At 48.2% G+C, this 17699-nt stretch overlaps 1 protein-coding gene across 3 annotated transcripts in view; it reads right to left on the reverse strand.

Moving 5' to 3' along the window:
* LOC148453373 (histone H2A type 1-like) overlaps window positions 1-17699 on the reverse strand; it is a 31090-nt gene that overhangs the window by 2699 nt on the left and 10692 nt on the right. Inside the window, exon 3 of one of the 3 annotated variants that reach the window (XM_088462203.1) lies at window positions 17332-17370. The exons of the other annotated variants lie outside the window; for them this stretch is intronic. The gene's annotated coding sequence lies outside the window, so the exon portion shown is untranslated. Of the gene's footprint in view, window positions 1-17331; window positions 17371-17699 lie in introns of those variants that run through there. 3 annotated transcript variants of the gene reach the window in all.

Below are 17699 nucleotides of genomic sequence, written 5' to 3' on the forward strand. Positions count from 1 at the left end.
TAGCTAATATAAGGTTTATTAGTGCTGTTCCACATCTTTTTCTTTTTTGGTTTGAGTTTGTGAAAAATCCAATCTAAATTCCTAATTTGGAACTATCTGATGTATTCCTAGTTTTTATTATATGTTTTTACACATGGGTGTTTATTCACTTTTATTATATATTATAAAATATATTAGCACTGAGGAAGGATTTTCTTTTAAGTTTACAGATAATGACTCATTCACATCAGACCCAGCCTCACTGGTGCTTATTGTCTAATGTCCATATCTCACACACACAACACACATTTAGGTCCATTTTTCAGTAGACAATTAAGCTACCAGTATTTTATGTTGGACACTAAAGAAAACCAGGGCACCCGCAGGAAACCCACACAAACACCGGGAAACCACAAGTGCCACATCGATAGTGACCGAATCAATAGAAAGTCACTGCTAACCAGTGTGCCATCCTCTTTGCTCAGCAGAAGGTTAACCAGACAAAAGCCATCATAAACTCCACTAAGTAGCCCAGTTCAGCTCCGTACAGTTCCTGGTCACCGCTCAGTGATCATTATGGTTATGTATTTGTTTGCTGGTGCTATATAAGTAAATGTTAATACTGTTGTGCTTTATAATTGGCATCTGTATACTGTATGCAGACAATATTTACACAGCCTCTATGAGACAGGAAATGGAAGAATAGTGGACTTACCCCTCCCCTAAGGAGTTGGACACAGTGCCCTTCATTAATTTTGTTATGGGCACGATCATTCTTTGCAACCCACAGCATTACTTGAACAGGGGGATCAAGTGCACAATTTGGTGGCTTCCATCCACAGGTCACAAATGTGTCATACTTAGAAAGCCACAGCTGGCTAATAAACAGTGCACCAGAATGTGTAGTCTGTCCTGAGGAGAAGGTACAATCTCCCCACTCCTTAACAACCCACAGAATACAGTCTGTTACTACACAGCAGTGGCCGGCACTATGGTCTCCACACTGGCTCTTTATATGCAGCTTCACAGCCTCCTGTGGCAGATAAGTCTCCTGCAATCCTGGAACAGGTTCTCTTGCTCAGTACTCAAATGTCATTGGTCTATCTTCCAGGACAAATGCCTTTCTATTTTTCAGGTGAATGGAGTTGTCTCATGGTACATTGGGGGGGATTCTTCGTAGCTAGAGCCTGGCAAATGACCAAAACTAGTAGAAGAGGGGCCAACTTTTTTCCAGTGTGCTGCGTACAGAGGAGCTTCCACACTGTCTGTACCCACCTACAGGCACCGGTGCAGAGGATTTACTGAGTGTAACATTCTGTGATCTCCCCTGATATCACGTCTCATGGAACTTGGATCTAAGGTTTATACTGGGAAACACTATGGGGCTGAGCAGGTCACAAAATAAGCAAAATTCACACAAAAATATCATATTTAATTTATTTTGCATGTGGAAAATGTATTTAATAAAGCATGCACCCAAAAACAATGTATATCCTGAAAAACCGAGAAGGCAGCCATCAGCGTCACACCAGTGTGTTCACATCCAGCCAATCTCAAGCAGTCAGCTAGTGCTAGGTATATGACACCACCTGCTGCATTTACGGTCGCAGGCTGGAATCACCATCGATGATGGTGGACGGCGCCGGGCTTCAGCTTACTTAGGCTGGCTAGCTTGTGAGCCCAGGACACTGCAGATCCTTGACTAGCCACTCTCTGAAAATATGCTATGGCAGCCACCCCTGCACCGCCCCTTAAATGCCTCTGCCTGTCAATCAGGCAGAGGCATTCAAGAGTTTGCATGCGACTACTCAGGATCCATTCTGCACACTCGCAGAATGGGTCATGCGCAGATTCCAGATAATCGTGAATCTGCAATCAGCAGTGACCTTGCGTTCACAGCTGAATCAGGCCAAGAGTTTGATGATGACACTTTCTGTTACCAGTATGCCAGATTTGAACTAGAAATCTAAAATATTTTATTGGCTACATAATATTTTTCTCTGTTTAACAAAAAAGAAGATTTATGTGCTTACCTATTAAATCCTTTTCTTCGATTCCATAGGGAACACAGGCTCTACACTGGGTACAGGTTGGTGGGATGGAGTGTGGACACCACACAGTTAACTTTGTCAGACAAAGCCCAGGCTCCCCCCCCTCCCCCTATACCCCGCCCCCAGACACAGGCATTTCAGTTAACAAGCCTAAGGGCAAGGAGCGAGAAGGAAGACCGGCACGCACTCAGGTCCAAGCACACAAGAAATGTGAAAAGAAGAAACGAAGCAAAGCAAAGCTCCGCAAGCCACGTCCGTCAGGGTGGGCGTCCTGTGTCCCATATGGAATCGAAGAAAAGGATTTAACAGGTAATCACATAAATCTCCTTTTTCTTCTTCCTCCATAGGGGACATAGGCTCTATGCTGGGACAACCCAAAGCTAATCTCCTAAGGGAGGGAATGCTCCTAGGCTGCGCTGTGGACTCTCCGCCCAAAAGCCACACCATGGGTGGTGAATGTATCAAAGGAATAGAACTTCAGGAATTTATTGGCAGAAGACCACGTGGCCACCCACAACGTATCTGCATAAGCACCACGTCATACTGTCCACGACGTTCCCATCGACAAGGTTGAATGAGCCTTCACTACAGACGGTGCAGGAAGATCCGACGCAGCATAAGCGTGGCGATTAGTCAATGGATCAATCTAGCCAGCACCATTTGCTAAAGTCATGCAGGACAAAGAGAGCATCTGTCCTACGCCGATCCTTTGTCCTATCTCCATAAATCCGAAGGGCCCGCACGACATCCAGAGAGGCCTCCTCCGGAGAAGAACCCGGAACCTGGAAAGCAGGAACCACAATATCTTGATTGACGTGAAACCTGAAAACAACCTTAGGAAGGTAACATAGTCGGGTCCGAAGGACAGCTCTGTCCTGGTGAAAGATTAGAAACGTAGCGTGACAGGACATAACTCTCAAGTCCGACACCCATCGGCAAGAACTTATAGCAAGGAGAAAGACAGACTTCCAGGTCCACCGTGTCCAAGGGCTCAAAGGGCGAAGATTGAAGGGCCCTAAGAACCAGACACAAATTCCAAGAAGCCACCAGCAGTATAAGCGGGAGTTGTACGTGGAGGACACCTTGAAGAAAGGTCTGATCAACCTGTCTGAAAGAGGACTGAAAGAGCTGAAACCTGCACTTTTAATGAAGCAAGGCGGAGGCCCAAATCCAGCCCCGTCTGCAAAAAGGAGAGAACCAGAGAGAGTCAAAATGACCTTAAGATTTCTAGCCGAACACCAGTCAAAGCAAGTCCTCCAAACCCGATGGTAAATCCTAGCTGAAGAGGGCTTACGGGCATTGAGCGTAGTGTTAATGTCTGACCTGGAGAACCCCTTAGTCTCAAGAGCCACCCTGTCAAAGCAAGACGGGCCAGATCCGGATGAAAGCACGGGTCCTGAGACAGAAGATCTGAGCACAGAGGAGCTTCGACGGAAAGGCCTTGTAGATCTGCATATCAGACCCTCCGCGGCCAATCAGGAGCCACTAGGATCACCGTGCCACCTTCAAGCTTTAATTTGCAGAGGACCCGCAGACATAGAGAGATTGGAGGGAAGATGTGCAGTAGCGGAAAGGTCCACCGAACCGCCAGAGCATTCACCAGAAAGGCTGCAGAATATCTGGTGCGAGAGCAGTACTTCAGAACTTGGTGACTGTGTCAAGACGCCATCATGTTGATGTCCGGCAAGACCCAGCGAAAAACCAAGAGAAGAAAGACGTCCGGATGTAGGGCCCACTCGCCTGAATGAACGTCCTGGCGGCTTAGGAAGTCCACTTCCCAATTTTGCACTCCGGGAATGTAAACCGCCGACAGGGATGGAAGATGCCTTTCCGCCCAAAGAAGAATGCGCCTGACCTCCCTCATGGCAGCACGATTGCTAGTACCGGCCTGATGGGGTATGTAAGCAACAGCCATCGACTTGTCGCACTATACCTGGACAGAGCGACTCGCAGAAGAGGCAAAGCTCAACACAGGGCCCTGTAAACCGCTTGGAGCTCCAGAAAGTTGATCAGCAAACGGATCTCCTGGGCCTACCTTTGACCCTGGAAGGTCTGCCGACAGGAAACCGCCCCCCCACCCCCGAAAACTTGCGTCGGTTGTAAGAAGGACCCAGTCCTAAATCCAAAAGGGACAACCTATGGTCAGATTGGACCCCTGGAGTCAACAAAAGAGAGAGTGACGTACCTCCTGAGAGAGAACAATCGTCTGGGACCTGAGATGTAGATGGGATTTGTCCCACCGGGCTTGAGTCTCCAATTGGAGAGGCCAGGAACATAACTGTGCATACTGCACCGTGTCAAAGGTAGAGACCAGAGAGCTCAGAATCTGCATGCAAGAGTAAATTGACACCCGGCGGTGATGCAGAAACAAACAAATCTTGGCTTGTAAGTCCCGAACCTTGTCTGCCGGGAGGAGCACCCGCTGAGTCCTTGAGTCCAGCAAGGCTCCTAAATGCACCATTTCCTGAGAGGGAGTTAGAGAGGATTTCTTCCAATTGATGACCCATCTGTGAGGCTGGAGAAGATCCACCGTGATTCAAATGTGCTCCCTGAGAACCTCCTGAGCCTGGGCCAGAAGAAGGCAGTCGTCCAAGTAGGGAAATATCGGATTCCCCTGTTCCGAAGATGAGCCACCATGAACTTCGTGAAGAAACGAGGAGCCGTGGAAAATGGCAAAGCCTGAAATTGGAAATGATCCTCCTGGGCCACAAACCTGAGGAATCGCTGATTATGGAGAAGGATGGGGACATGTAAATAGGCATCCTGGATGTCTAAGGAGGCCATGAAGTTCCCCAGCTCCATGGCCAGAATAATGGCGAAAAGCGATTCCATTCAGAACTTGGGAATCCTCAAGAACCTATTGAGAGACTTCAGGTTTAGAATCGGTCGGAATAACCCGTTCAACTTGCGAACCAGAAATAGACTGGCATAGAAGCCCGTGACCCGCTGAGACGCGGGAAACGGAACAATGACCTTGCAGGCCAGAAGAGAGCGAACGTACTCCCTCGAGGCTTCTGCCTTCTTCTGATCCAAAGAAAGATCTGTGGAAAAAAAAAAACTGGGTTAGAGGATACTCTCGAAAAGTCAATGCATAGCCCTGGGAGACCTCCCCTCTTACCCAGGCATCCTCCGAATTCATCTTCCAAATTTCGGGAAAAAAAAAAAAAAGAAGGTTTAGAAAAAAAGGTTTAGAATCCTTGGCAGAGGAACCCTGGGACCTAGAAAACAACAAACCCTTGGCTTTACCCTGCGGACAAAAGGACCGAAAATTAGAAGATTGCGACCTAGAAGCGGCCTCAGAAGGGAGAAAGGCAGTCTTAGATGCCGCCACTGTAACTGCGATTTTATCCAATTCTGGACCAAAGTGAACATTCCCCGAAAAGGGCAGAGCCTCAAGGGCCTTTTGAGAATCAGAATCCGCATGCCAGTAATGAAGCCAGAGAGCTCTCCTAGCTGACACTGAAGAGGCCGAAACTTGGAAGTTAGTATCCCAGTGTCTATAGTCACCTCCAAAAGATAAGAAACAGTCTCCCGGATATGCTCCACGAGAGACAAAATAACATTCCTGTTGGTACCTAAAGTAAGGCCATCCTCCAGGGCATCTGCCCAGCGACCAATGGCCTTGGTAACCCAGGCAGATGCAAGAGCCGGGCGAGCTACTGTACCCTCTTTAGAGTAAATAGACTTAAGGATCCGACGGATAGGAAGTTGGAGACTTATCTTAAGTGATGCACTGTTCATAAGAGGAAGACTGGTATTCTTAACTAGGTGGGCAACATGCGCATCAACCGGGGGAGGAGACTCACATTTAGCCCGACCAGCTCCCGGCAGAGGATAAAAAGTAGGAATGTGCTTAGAAACTAGGAAGCGCCTATTAGGGTGGGACCAAGCCTCCGCCAAAAGGTCCTCAAGCTGCGCTGAAAAAAAATCTGAAACAGCCTTTTACCGTTTAAACACTGGAGCAATGGACACAGGAGCCGGCTCCGCATCCATGATTAGCAAAACTAATTTAACTGCTTTGATCAAGGAAACCACTTCTAAAACTACTTCTACCTGCGGCTGGGAATCCACATCAGAGGCAACAGATACATCCTCCTCCTGGTCGGAGGGAACATCAGTCAGATTCAATATCAGACAAGGGTGTAGAGCGGTCCCTCTTAGCAGACCTACGCTTAGAAGCGCGCTCACTGTCCAGCATCTGTTTGAAGGACTCGGACACCTGCGGTAATCACCGAAACTGAATGCATAAAGGACTACATACATGGAGGCTCCATAGCGAAAGGCAGCAAAGGGGATGGCATCACATTAGAAATCTGGGCCACACCTGAAGGGCCACCAGCAGGGTGGGCAACCACAGGGGCTGAGAGCATATCCACTACCTGTAGCATTACCTGGGATAACGAGGAAATCCAAGCCGGTTCCTAGCTAGCAGGCGCAGCTGGAGGGGTCTCGTGCTGTGAAGTATTAAAACAGCGAACACAGAGACCATCGTGGTCCAGAACCTGTGAAGAAAACACATCCGTACAAGCCCTGCAATTACCCAGCATAAAAGCACCTACCTCCTTGGGAGCTTTACCCCTGGAAGACATTGAACAGAAATCCAAGGAGAACCCCACACACCAGAGCCAGAACTGAGATGTGCAAATTAGGGCAGAGAATGTAAATGCACCACAGATAGACAAATAAGTGGGGCTATGCAGAGGCTGACTATGCAAAGTACATTAACAGTAGGGGTGTGCACCGGCCACTTTTCGTGTTTTGTGTTTTGGTTTTGGATCTGGATCTTTCTTCGTGTTTTGGATCTGGATTGGTTTTGCCAAAACCACCCTTCCGTGTTTTGGGTTCTGGGTTTTGTGTTTTGGATCTGTATTTTTTTGAAAAAAAGCATAAAAACAGCTAAAATCACAGAATTTGTAGGTTTTTCTGCTCCTATGCTATTATTAACCTCAATAACCTTAATTTCCACTCATTTCCAGTCTATTCTGAACACCTCACACCTCACAATAGTGTTTTTATGTCCAAAAGGTTGCACCGAGGTAGCTGGATGACTATGCTAAGCGACACGAGTGGGCGGCACAAACACGTGACCCATCTAGGAGTGACACTGCAGTGGCAGACAGGATGGCAGTTAGAAAAACTAGGCCCCAAACTGTACATAATGCAAAGAAAAAAAGAGGTGCAAGATGGAATTGTCCTTGGGCCCTCCCACCCACCCTTATGTTGTATAAACAGGACATGCACACTTTAACAAATCAATCATTTCAGCGCCAGGGTCTGCCACACAACTGTGGCTGAAATGATTGGTTCGTTTGGGCCCCCACAAAACAAGCTGGCAATTAATGTGTCCCTGCACAAACTGGCTCTACGGAGGCAAGATGTCATCCTCATCCTCCTCATCCACCGATTCCTCACCCTCTTCAGTGTGTACATCCTCATCCTCACAAAGTATTAACTCGTCCCCACTTGAATCCACCACCACAGGTCCCTCTGTACGTTCTGGAGGCTGGTCTCCCTGGAAGAGCTGATAATTCATTTTGATGAACATCATCTTCTCCACATTCTGTGGAAGCAACCTCCTACGCCTTTCGCTGACAAGGTTCCCGGCTGCACTAAACACTCTTTCGGAGTACACACTGGAGGGGGGGCAACTCAGGTAAAATAGAGCCAGTTTGTACAGGGGCCTCCAAATTGCCTCTTTTTCCTGCCAGTACAGGTATGGACTGTCTGACATGCCTACTTGGATGCTGTCACCGATGTAATCCTCCACCATTCTGTCAATGGTGACAGTATCATATGCAGTGACAGTAGACATGTCAGAAATTGTTGCCAGGTCCTTCAGTCCGGACCAGATGTCCAAACTTGGTCCTGCCTGCCCTGCATCACCGCCAGCGGGTTGCTTAGGATACCTAAGTTTTTTCCTGGCAGCCCCAGTTGCGGGAGAAAATGAAGAAGGAGCCGTTGACGTGTCACGTTCCGCTTCAGCTGACAGTGTGTTCACCAGCAGGTCTTTGCACCTCTGCAGGCTTGTGTCGGCCGGAAAGAGAGACACCACATAGGCTTTAAACCTAGGATCGAGCACGGTGGCCAAAATGTAGTGGTCTGATTTCAACAGATTGACCACCCTGGAATCCTGGCAAAGCGAATGAAGGGCTTCATCCACAAGTCCCACATGCCGAGCGGAATCGCTCCGTCTTAGCTCCTCCTTCACTTTCTCCAGCTGCTTCTGCAAAAGCCTGATGAGGGGAATGACCTGACTCAAGCTGGCAGTGTCTGAACTGACTTCACGTGTGGCAAGTTCGAAGGGCTGAAGAACCTTGCACAACACGGAAATCATTCTCCACTGCGCTTGAGTCAGGTGCATACCCCCTCCTTTGCCTATGTCATAGGTGGATGTATAGGCTTGTATGGCCTTTTGCTGCTCCTCCATCCTCTGAAGCATATAGAGGGTTGAGTTCCACCGCGTCACAACCTCTTGCTTCAGGTGATGGCGGGGCAGGTTCAAGAGTGTTTGCTGGCGCTCCAGTCTTCGGCACGCAGTCGCTGAATGGCGAAAGTGGCCAGAAATTTTTCGGGCCACCCAAAGCGTCTCCTGCACGCCCCTGTCGCTTTTCAGAAAATTCTGCACCACCAAGTTTATTGTGTGAGCAAAACATGGGACGTGCTGGAATTTGCCCAGATGTAATGCCCGCACAATATTGGTGGCGTTGTCAGATATCACAAATCCCCAGGAGAGTCTAAGTGGGGTAAGCCACTGGGCGATGATTTCCCTCAGTTTCTCTAAGAGGTTGTCGGCGGTGTGCCTCTTACTGAAACCGGTGATACACAGCGTAGCCTGCCTTGTAACGAGCTGGCGTTTCTGAGATGCTGCTACTGGTGACGCTGCTGCTGTTGCTGCGTAAGGTGATACATCTACCCAGTGGGCTGTCACAGTCATATAGTCCTTAGTCTGCCCTGTTCCACTTGTCCACATGTCCGTGGTTAAGTGGACATTGTGTACAACGGCATTTTTCAGGACACTGAGGACACTTTTTCTGACGTTTCTGTACAGTCTCGGTATCGCCTGCCTAGTGAAGTGGAATCTAGACGGGATTTGGAACCGGGGACACACTACCTCCATCAATTGTCTAAATCCCACTGCACTAATGGCGGATACCGGACGCACGTCTAACACCAACATAGCAGTCAAGGCCTCAGTTATACGTTTTGCTTCAGGATGACTGCTGTCGTACTTCATCCTCCTCGCTAAGGACTGTTGGAGGGTCAATTGTTTAGTAAAAGTAGTGGTGTTCCTACTTCCTCTCTGGGATGATGAACGACTCCCAGCAGCAGCAGCAACAGCAGCAGCGGCAGCAGTAGGCGTAGCAATGCAGGATCCTCCGGAGGAATCCCGGATAGGAGAGTCAGTCATGCCAGTGATATGGCCTGCAGGACTACTTCCGATCCTGACTAAGGAGGAAATTGACGAGGAGGGAGTTGACGGTGTGGTTTGCAGGCGCTTGGATACAACAGGACAACGGGATTTAGGTGTCCCTGGACTGCTTACGGTCTGAGCCAAAGTTTCTGAACTTGACAGTAACTTTTTATGAACGCGCTGCAGGTGCCGTATAAGGGAGGATGTTCCTAGGTGGTTGACGTCCCTACCCCTACTTATTTCACCTTTACATATGGTACATATGGCAAGACAGTTGTTGTCCGGATTTGGATAGAAATATTGCCAGACCAAAGAGGTGGAATGTTTGGTCTTCTGCCCAGGCATGACCGTGATGGGCTTTTTCATCCCACGGACAACAACTGTCTCCCCCGGAGCCTGATTTAAACAAACCACATCACCATCAGAATCCTCCTCGCCAACTTCCTCCTCAGCGCCAGCTACACCAGTATCCTCATCCTGTTGTACTTCAACAGTGACATCTTCAATTTGCATATCAGCAAGTGGACTGTGGGTGCTCCTTTCAGCACTTGCAGGGGGCGTGCAAATGGTGGAAAGAGCCACCTCTTCCCGTCCAGTGCTGGGAAGGTCAGGCATCGCAACCACCACCACACTTGGACTCTCCTTGGGGATTTGTGATATCTTCTTAGAAAGCACAGTTCTTCGCTGTGCTTTTGCCAGCTTAACTCTTTTGATTTTTTTAGTGGGAGGAGTGCTTCCATCGTCATGTGAAGCTGAACCACTAGTCATGAACATACTAGGGATCGACCTTAGCCGTTCCTTGCCACTCCGTGTCGTAAATGGCATATTGGCAAGTTTACGTTTCTCTTCAGCTGATTTAAATGTCTTTTTCAAGGTCATTTTCCTGAACTTTGCCATTTGGGATTGTATGTGCCCTCTACTATGACATTGGGCATCGGCCTTGGCAGACGACGTTGATGGCATGTTATCGTCTATGTCATGACTAGTGGCAGCAGCTTCAGCACTAGGAGGAAGTGGTTCTTGATCTTTCTCTATTTTATTTTTATCGGAGAAAGTTTGGTCCTCCATTTATGTTATATCGATTTGATATATACGTGCGGCTAAACACAGAAAATAATTTTTTTTTTGGTTTGGACTGGAGTGTACTTTGTGGGTTACAGCACCCTTTAACGGTCAAGCCAGCCGGCCCTTTACTTATGACACAGGCGCACTCTTGGCACTACTTTGTTGATGCACGTGCGGCTACTGCGCACACAATTCACAAACACAGAAAATAATTTTTTTTTGGTTTGGACTGGAGTGTACTTTGGGGGTTACAGCACCCTTTAACGGTCAAGCCAGCCGGCCCTTTACTTATGACACAGGCGCACGCTTGGCACTACTTTGTTGATGCACGTGCGGCTACTGCGCACACAATTCACAAACACAGAAAATAATTTTTTTTTGGTTTGGACTGGAGTGTACTTTCGGGGGTTACAGCACCCTTTAACGGTCAAGCCAGCCGGCCCTTTACTTATGACACAGGCGCACGCTTGGCACTACTTTGTTGATGCACGTGCGGCTACTGCGCACACAATTCACAAACACAGAAAATAATTTTTTTTTTGGTTTGGACTGGAGTGTACTTTCGGGGGTTACAGCACCCTTAACGGTCAAGCCAGCCGGCCCTTTACTTATGACACAGGCGCACGCTTGGCACTACTTTGTTGATGCACGTGCGACTACTGCGCACACAATTCACAAACACAGAAAATAATATTTTTTTTGGTTTGGACTGGAGTGTACTTTCGGGGGTTACAGCACCCTTAACGGTCAAGCCAGCCGGCCCTTTACTTATGACACAGGCGCACGCTTGGCACTACTTTGTTGATGCACGTGCGGCTACTGCGCACACAATTCACAAACACAGAAAATAATTTTTTTTTTGGTTTGGACTGGAGTGTACTTTCGGGGGTTACAGCACCCTTAACGGTCAAGCCAGCCGGCCCTTTACTTATGACACAGGCGCACGCTTGGCACTACTTTGTTGATGCACGTGCGGCTACTGCGCACACAATTCACAAACACAGAAAATAATTTTTTTTTGGTTAGGACTGGAGTGTACTTTCGGGGGTTACAGCACCCTTTAACGGTCAAGCCAGCCGGCCCTTTACTTATGACACAGGCGCACGCTTGGCACTACTTTGTTGATGCACGTGCGGCTACTGCGCACACAATTCACAAACACAGAAAATAATTTTTTTTTTGGTTTGGACTGGAGTGTACTTTCGGGGGTTACAGCACCCTTAACGGTCAAGCCAGCCGGCCCTTTACTTATGACACAGGCGCACGCTTGGCACTACTTTGTTGATGCACGTGCGGCTACTGCGCACACAATTCACAAACACAGAAAATAATTTTTTTTTTGGTTTGGACTGGAGTGTACTTGGGGGTTACAGCACCCTTTAACGGTCAAGCCAGCCGGCCCTTTACTTATGACACAGGCGCACGCTTGGCACTACTTTGTTGATGCACGTGCGACTACTGCGCACACAATTCACAAACACAGAAAATAATATTTTTTTTGGTTTGGACTGGAGTGTACTTTCGGGGGTTACAGCACCCTTAACGGTCAAGCCAGCCGGCCCTTTACTTATGACACAGGCGCACGCTTGGCACTACTTTGTTGATGCACGTGCGGCTACTGCGCACACAATTCACAAACACAGAAAATAATTTTTTTTTTGGTTTGGACTGGAGTGTACTTTCGGGGGTTACAGCACCCTTAACGGTCAAGCCAGCCGGCCCTTTACTTATGACACAGGCGCACGCTTGGCACTACTTTGTTGATGCACGTGCGACTACTGCGCACACAATTCACAAACACAGAAAATAATATTTTTTTTGGTTTGGACTGGAGTGTACTTTCGGGGGTTACAGCACCCTTAACGGTCAAGCCAGCCGGCCCTTTACTTATGACACAGGCGCACGCTTGGCACTACTTTGTTGATGCACGTGCGGCTACTGCGCACACAATTCACAAACACAGAAAATAATTTTTTTTTTGGTTTGGACTGGAGTGTACTTTCGGGGGTTACAGCACCCTTAACGGTCAAGCCAGCCGGCCCTTTACTTATGACACAGGCGCACGCTTGGCACTACTTTGTTGATGCACGTGCGGCTACTGCGCACACAATTCACAAACACAGAAAATAATTTTTTTTTTGGTTTGGACTGGAGTGTACTTTCGGGGGTTACAGCACCCTTAACGGTCAAGCCAGCCGGCCCTTTACTTATGACACAGGCGCACGCTTGGCACTACTTTGTTGATGCACGTGCGGCTACTGCGCACACAATTCACAAACACAGAAAATATATTATTTTTTTAGCACTTGGGGGGAGCACCCCTGATGGACAGAGCACCCCCTGGACAACACTACAGCACTCCTTTAGGACTGGGACACTGCACAGGACTTTGGAGTGGACACAGCCCCTATGGAGAACTGACTGCACAACACAGTCCAGCCAGCCCCTATGGACTTTGAAGTAGTGGACACAGCCCCTATTAACAACAGCAGCACAGCACAACACAGCCAGCCCCTATGGACTTTGAAGTAGTGGACAACAGCAGCACTACACTACACTACACTACACAGCCCTAACTCCCACCCTCCCTCTTCACTGTCCACAGCCGAGTGAGAAAATGGCGCCGACGTGTGTACCTTATATAGGATCCAAAACCCGCGAGACTCGGAAGGCGGGAAGATGACGTTTTGCCTCGATTTCAGATCCGAGTCAGGCGGGAAAAGTCGAGCCTGACTCGGATCGGACTCGGATCGGGGGGGCTCGGGGGGGTTCGGATTTCAGAAATCCGAACCCGCTCACCCCTAATTAACAGTCAAACATACAGAAACATTCAATGCAATATAAGGCAGTAAGCGCTCAACAAACCAGCCCCAAACGGGGAGGAAAGAGAAATATGCATAACCTGACCACTGAGGGTGAAGAATACAGGGAGACCGGGAGCCTGCACACCCCAGACACTAGCTGAACTGCAGACACTCAGAAAAAGGCTGCCCAGCATATGTGAGGAGGGAAAAGAAGGAGGAATGACCCTGGATCAGACACTTATGAAGGAGCGTCCGGGGGCAGCGGAGGAGCCAGCGGGGAGAGCTGGCAAAAGGTAGCCTCTGCTCAGCGCCCTGCTGGACTAGTGGGGATGCGGAGAGGACTTGGGTCCCCACTGCCAGTGTCTCCCATACCAGCGGTAAGAAGCAGGGAGCCGCATTTACCTCTCCCCGGCTGCGAGCGCTCACTGAGACTGGAGCTCCGGCCAAGGACACTAGCCCAGTCACCGGCACTGGGATGATTGAGCAGCAGCGTAAGCATCCTCCAGGACGCCAAGCGCTGCACTCTCATTGTAAAATAAATAAAAATGAAATAAAAGCTGTAAACACAGCTGACACTGTGTGCCTGTCTACATAAAAAACCATTGTGGTGGTGAATAGAGGCCAAAATCTGAAAATTCTGTCAATGTCCCAATATTTATGGACCTGACAGATTGTATGTATGTATGTATGTATGTATATATATATATATATATATATATATATACACACATATATACACACACACAATCTCATAGATCCCCTTAGCATAGTTTTTAATTGATTATGTGTGTATGTCTGTCTAAAAAGTTCGGTGACTGGTCTGATATATCTGTATGCAACAAGGTCGCTCATGTGCGCTGACATGCATGGACATGTCTGGACCTGCCACCAGTCGGGGTTTGCCAGAGGCCACCGCACTGCCATTGCAGTCATTTCAACAGTGTGTCCCGAGCAGTGTGCCTCGGACAGCAATTTTTTTTCCCTGACTCATATCTTCTACATCAATACTTTCAAAGTGCTCAGTGACCAAGGATTGTCAGTGGTCAATCAGCGGGCGGACTACACATTATATGCTGGGAGTGATTACACAATAACCGACCGTACTGCAGCCGGTCCTGAGCTGGAATCTGTAGCGGCTTCATTCACTCCTACAAGCCATTTATGACAGACCGCTATCATACGCGGCACAGATACCCAGTGACAGCACGGAGCATCTACCATTTACACTGGAGCTCCAGAGCACTATCAAGGCTTGTGAGCAGGGCCTTCCTACCTATACATCTGTCTGTTATTACCCAGTTTTGTTCTATTAATGTTTACAATTGTAAAGCACAATGGAATATGCTGCGCTATACACTACCGTTCAAAAGTTTGGGGTCACTTAGAAATTTCTTATTTTTGAAAGAAAAGCTCTGTTTTTTTCAATGAAGATAACATTAAATTAATCAGAAATACACTCTATACATTGTTAATGTGGTAAATGACTATGCTAGCTGCAAACGTCTCGTTTTTAAAGGAATATCTACATAGGTGTATAGAGGCCCATTTCCAACAACCATCACTCCAGTGTTCTAATGGTACATTGTGTTTGCTAAGCGCGTTAGAAGACTAATGGATGATTAGAAAACCCTTGTGTAATTATGTTAGCACAGCTGAAAACAGGTTTACTTGTTAGAGAAGCTATAAAACTGGCCTTCCTTTGAGCTAGTGGAATATCTGGAGCATCACATTTGTGGGTTCAATTATGCTGTCCAAATGAAAAAGAGAACTTTCATATGAAACTCGACAGTCTATTCTTGTTCTTAGAAATGAAGGCTATTCCATGCGAGAGGTTGCCAAGAAACTGAACATTTCCTACAACGGTGTGTACTCACACAGAAGAACATTTGTGAGATGCAGAACAAGTGAAAAGATGCTTGAAGAGTGCCTGACGCTATCTGTTATGCATGGTGGAGGTAATGTGATGGTCTGTGACTGCTTTGGTGCTGGTAAAGTGGGAGATTTGTTCAAGGTAAAAGGGATTTTGAATAAGGAAGGTTATCACTCCATTTTGCAACGCCATGCCATACCCTGTGGACAGCACTTGATTGGAGCCAATTTCCTCCTCCAACAGGACAATAACCCAAAGCACACCTCCAAATTATGCAAGAACTAATTTAGGGCAGAAGCAGGCAGCTGGCATTCTGTCTGTAATGGAGTGGCCAGCGCAGTCACCAGATCTCAACCCCATTGAGCTGTTGAGAGAGCAGCTTCAGTGTTCGCAAATAAGCATATTTTACCCGATATTGGGCACTGGGGACACAGATAGACTCTCATTGGCTGCTGCTGTGGAAAGCCATGCTGGGATCAAGTGTCTGATCCCAGCATCGGCACAGCATCTGTGCCCGGCACAGGGACAGTGTGTTTGTTCCCAGCGCCGTGTAAGCCACCGCAGCGGGTACCTGGTGAAGGGACCGCCTGGTCCCTTCCACCAGTGTCGGCAGTAAAGTGGCAACGGGAGAAGCTTGGCTCCGCGTGCAAGCTAAGCGGAGCTCGCTGCCCAGATGCTAAGAAGCGGCGGCGGTTGTTTGGCACTGGCCGCGAGCAGTTTGGCTCGCGGTCCAGCAGCCAATAGGAGGTAGACGCGACGAGCCAATCGTGGCTCGATGCGTCGGCCACACCCACTCACGGCGTCTTGAATTAGACGCCGCTGAGCGGGAAACTTCAATCTGGCAGCGGAGGGGAGGAGTGAAGACCTCCCAACTACAAGAGAAGAGCAGCGCGGCAACAGTTTTGGCGTTCGCGCAAGAGGCCAGAAGACTGCGTGATCAAGGAGGAAGAAAGGAAGAGGCGGCACCACTGGCCAGGACAGGGCCAGCGGCAGAAGAATGAAGCTGGGGACCTAAGAGGACTGCAGGGGTTGAAAGAAAAAGAGCTAACGAAGCTCCCTCCCCCCTCCGCAACCTCTTCCACCGTACGGGTAGGCGGCCTTGGGCCACCATTATTTAACCCTTCCCTATACCACCAGGGTTGTAGGCCTAATTGAAGGTTTGAGTGACCTGGCATTAAGCCCAGGTCACTAAAGGGCAAATAGGTGTGCCAATACTGGGGGCAATGCATAGGGGATAAACTACTGGGGGCAATGCATAGGGGGTTTACTACTGGGGGCAATGCATACAGCGATTAATACTGGGGGTACTGCATAGGGGGATTACTACTGGGGGCAATGCATAGGGGGTTTACTACTGGGGGCAATGCATGGGGGTTTACTACTGGGGGCAATGCATAGGGGGATTACTACTGGGGGCAATGCATAGGGGGATTACTACTGGGGGCAATGCATAGGGGGATTACTACTGGGGGCAATGCATAGGGGGATTACTACTGGGGGCAATGCATAGGGGGATTACTACTGGGGGCAATGCATAGGGGGATTACTACTGGGGGCAATGCATAGGGGGATTACTACTGGGGGCAATGCATAGGGGGATTACTACTGGGGGCAATGCATAGGGGGATTACTACTGGGGACAATGCATAGGGGGGGGACTACTAGGGGCAATGCATAGGGGGCATTAATGTGCGGCATAATGTTTAAGGCCGGGCATGGCTGTGTGGCATCATTTGTAAGGGCTATTACTGCATGGCACAATGTGTAAAGACCGGGCATTAGTGTGCGGCATAATGTTTAAAAACCGGGCATGGCTGTGTGGCAAAATGTGTGAAGACCGGGCACTGCTGTGTGGCATAATGTGTAAATGGCATTAATGTGCTGCATAATGTGTAAAGGCAGGGCATGGCTGTGTGGCATCATTTGTAAGGGGTTAGGGGAGGTCTGAGAGGCATATGGGGAGCTCTAAAGCATAAATTATTATGGGACCCAGAAATGGTCAGGTAGGACCCCATTTTTTTTTTTTTAAAGTGGAGGTCCCTGGGCCCCACATATATTGTCACTCACCGCGATCACTGCAACTTGACCGTATGGTACGCAAGAAGTGCCCATCAAGCCAATCCAACTTGTGGGAGGTGCTTCAGGAAGCGGGGGGTGACATTTCTTCAGATTACCTCAACAAATTAACAGCTAGAATGACAAAGGTCTGCAATGCTGTAATTGCTGTAAAAGGAGCATTCTCTGACGAAAGCAAAAAAGTTTGAAGGACAAAATTATTATTTCAAATAAAAATCATTATTTCTAACCTTTCCAATGTCTTGACTAGATGTTCATTTTGCAACTCATTTGATAAATAAAAGTCAGTTTTCATGTAAAACACGATATTGTCTGGGTGACCCCAAACTTTTGAACGGTAGTGTATAATAAATAAAAATAATAAATAAATAATTCCACTGATGATGGTAATATCACACAGGTCTAGAGCACATATTGGAACTGTGTTTATTTTAGAACCTATG

Source organism: Taudactylus pleione, unplaced genomic scaffold, assembly GCF_031769625.1.
Source record: "Taudactylus pleione unplaced genomic scaffold, aTauple2 ptg001161l, whole genome shotgun sequence".
In the NCBI taxonomy this organism is placed as follows: domain Eukaryota; kingdom Metazoa; phylum Chordata; class Amphibia; order Anura; family Myobatrachidae; genus Taudactylus; species Taudactylus pleione.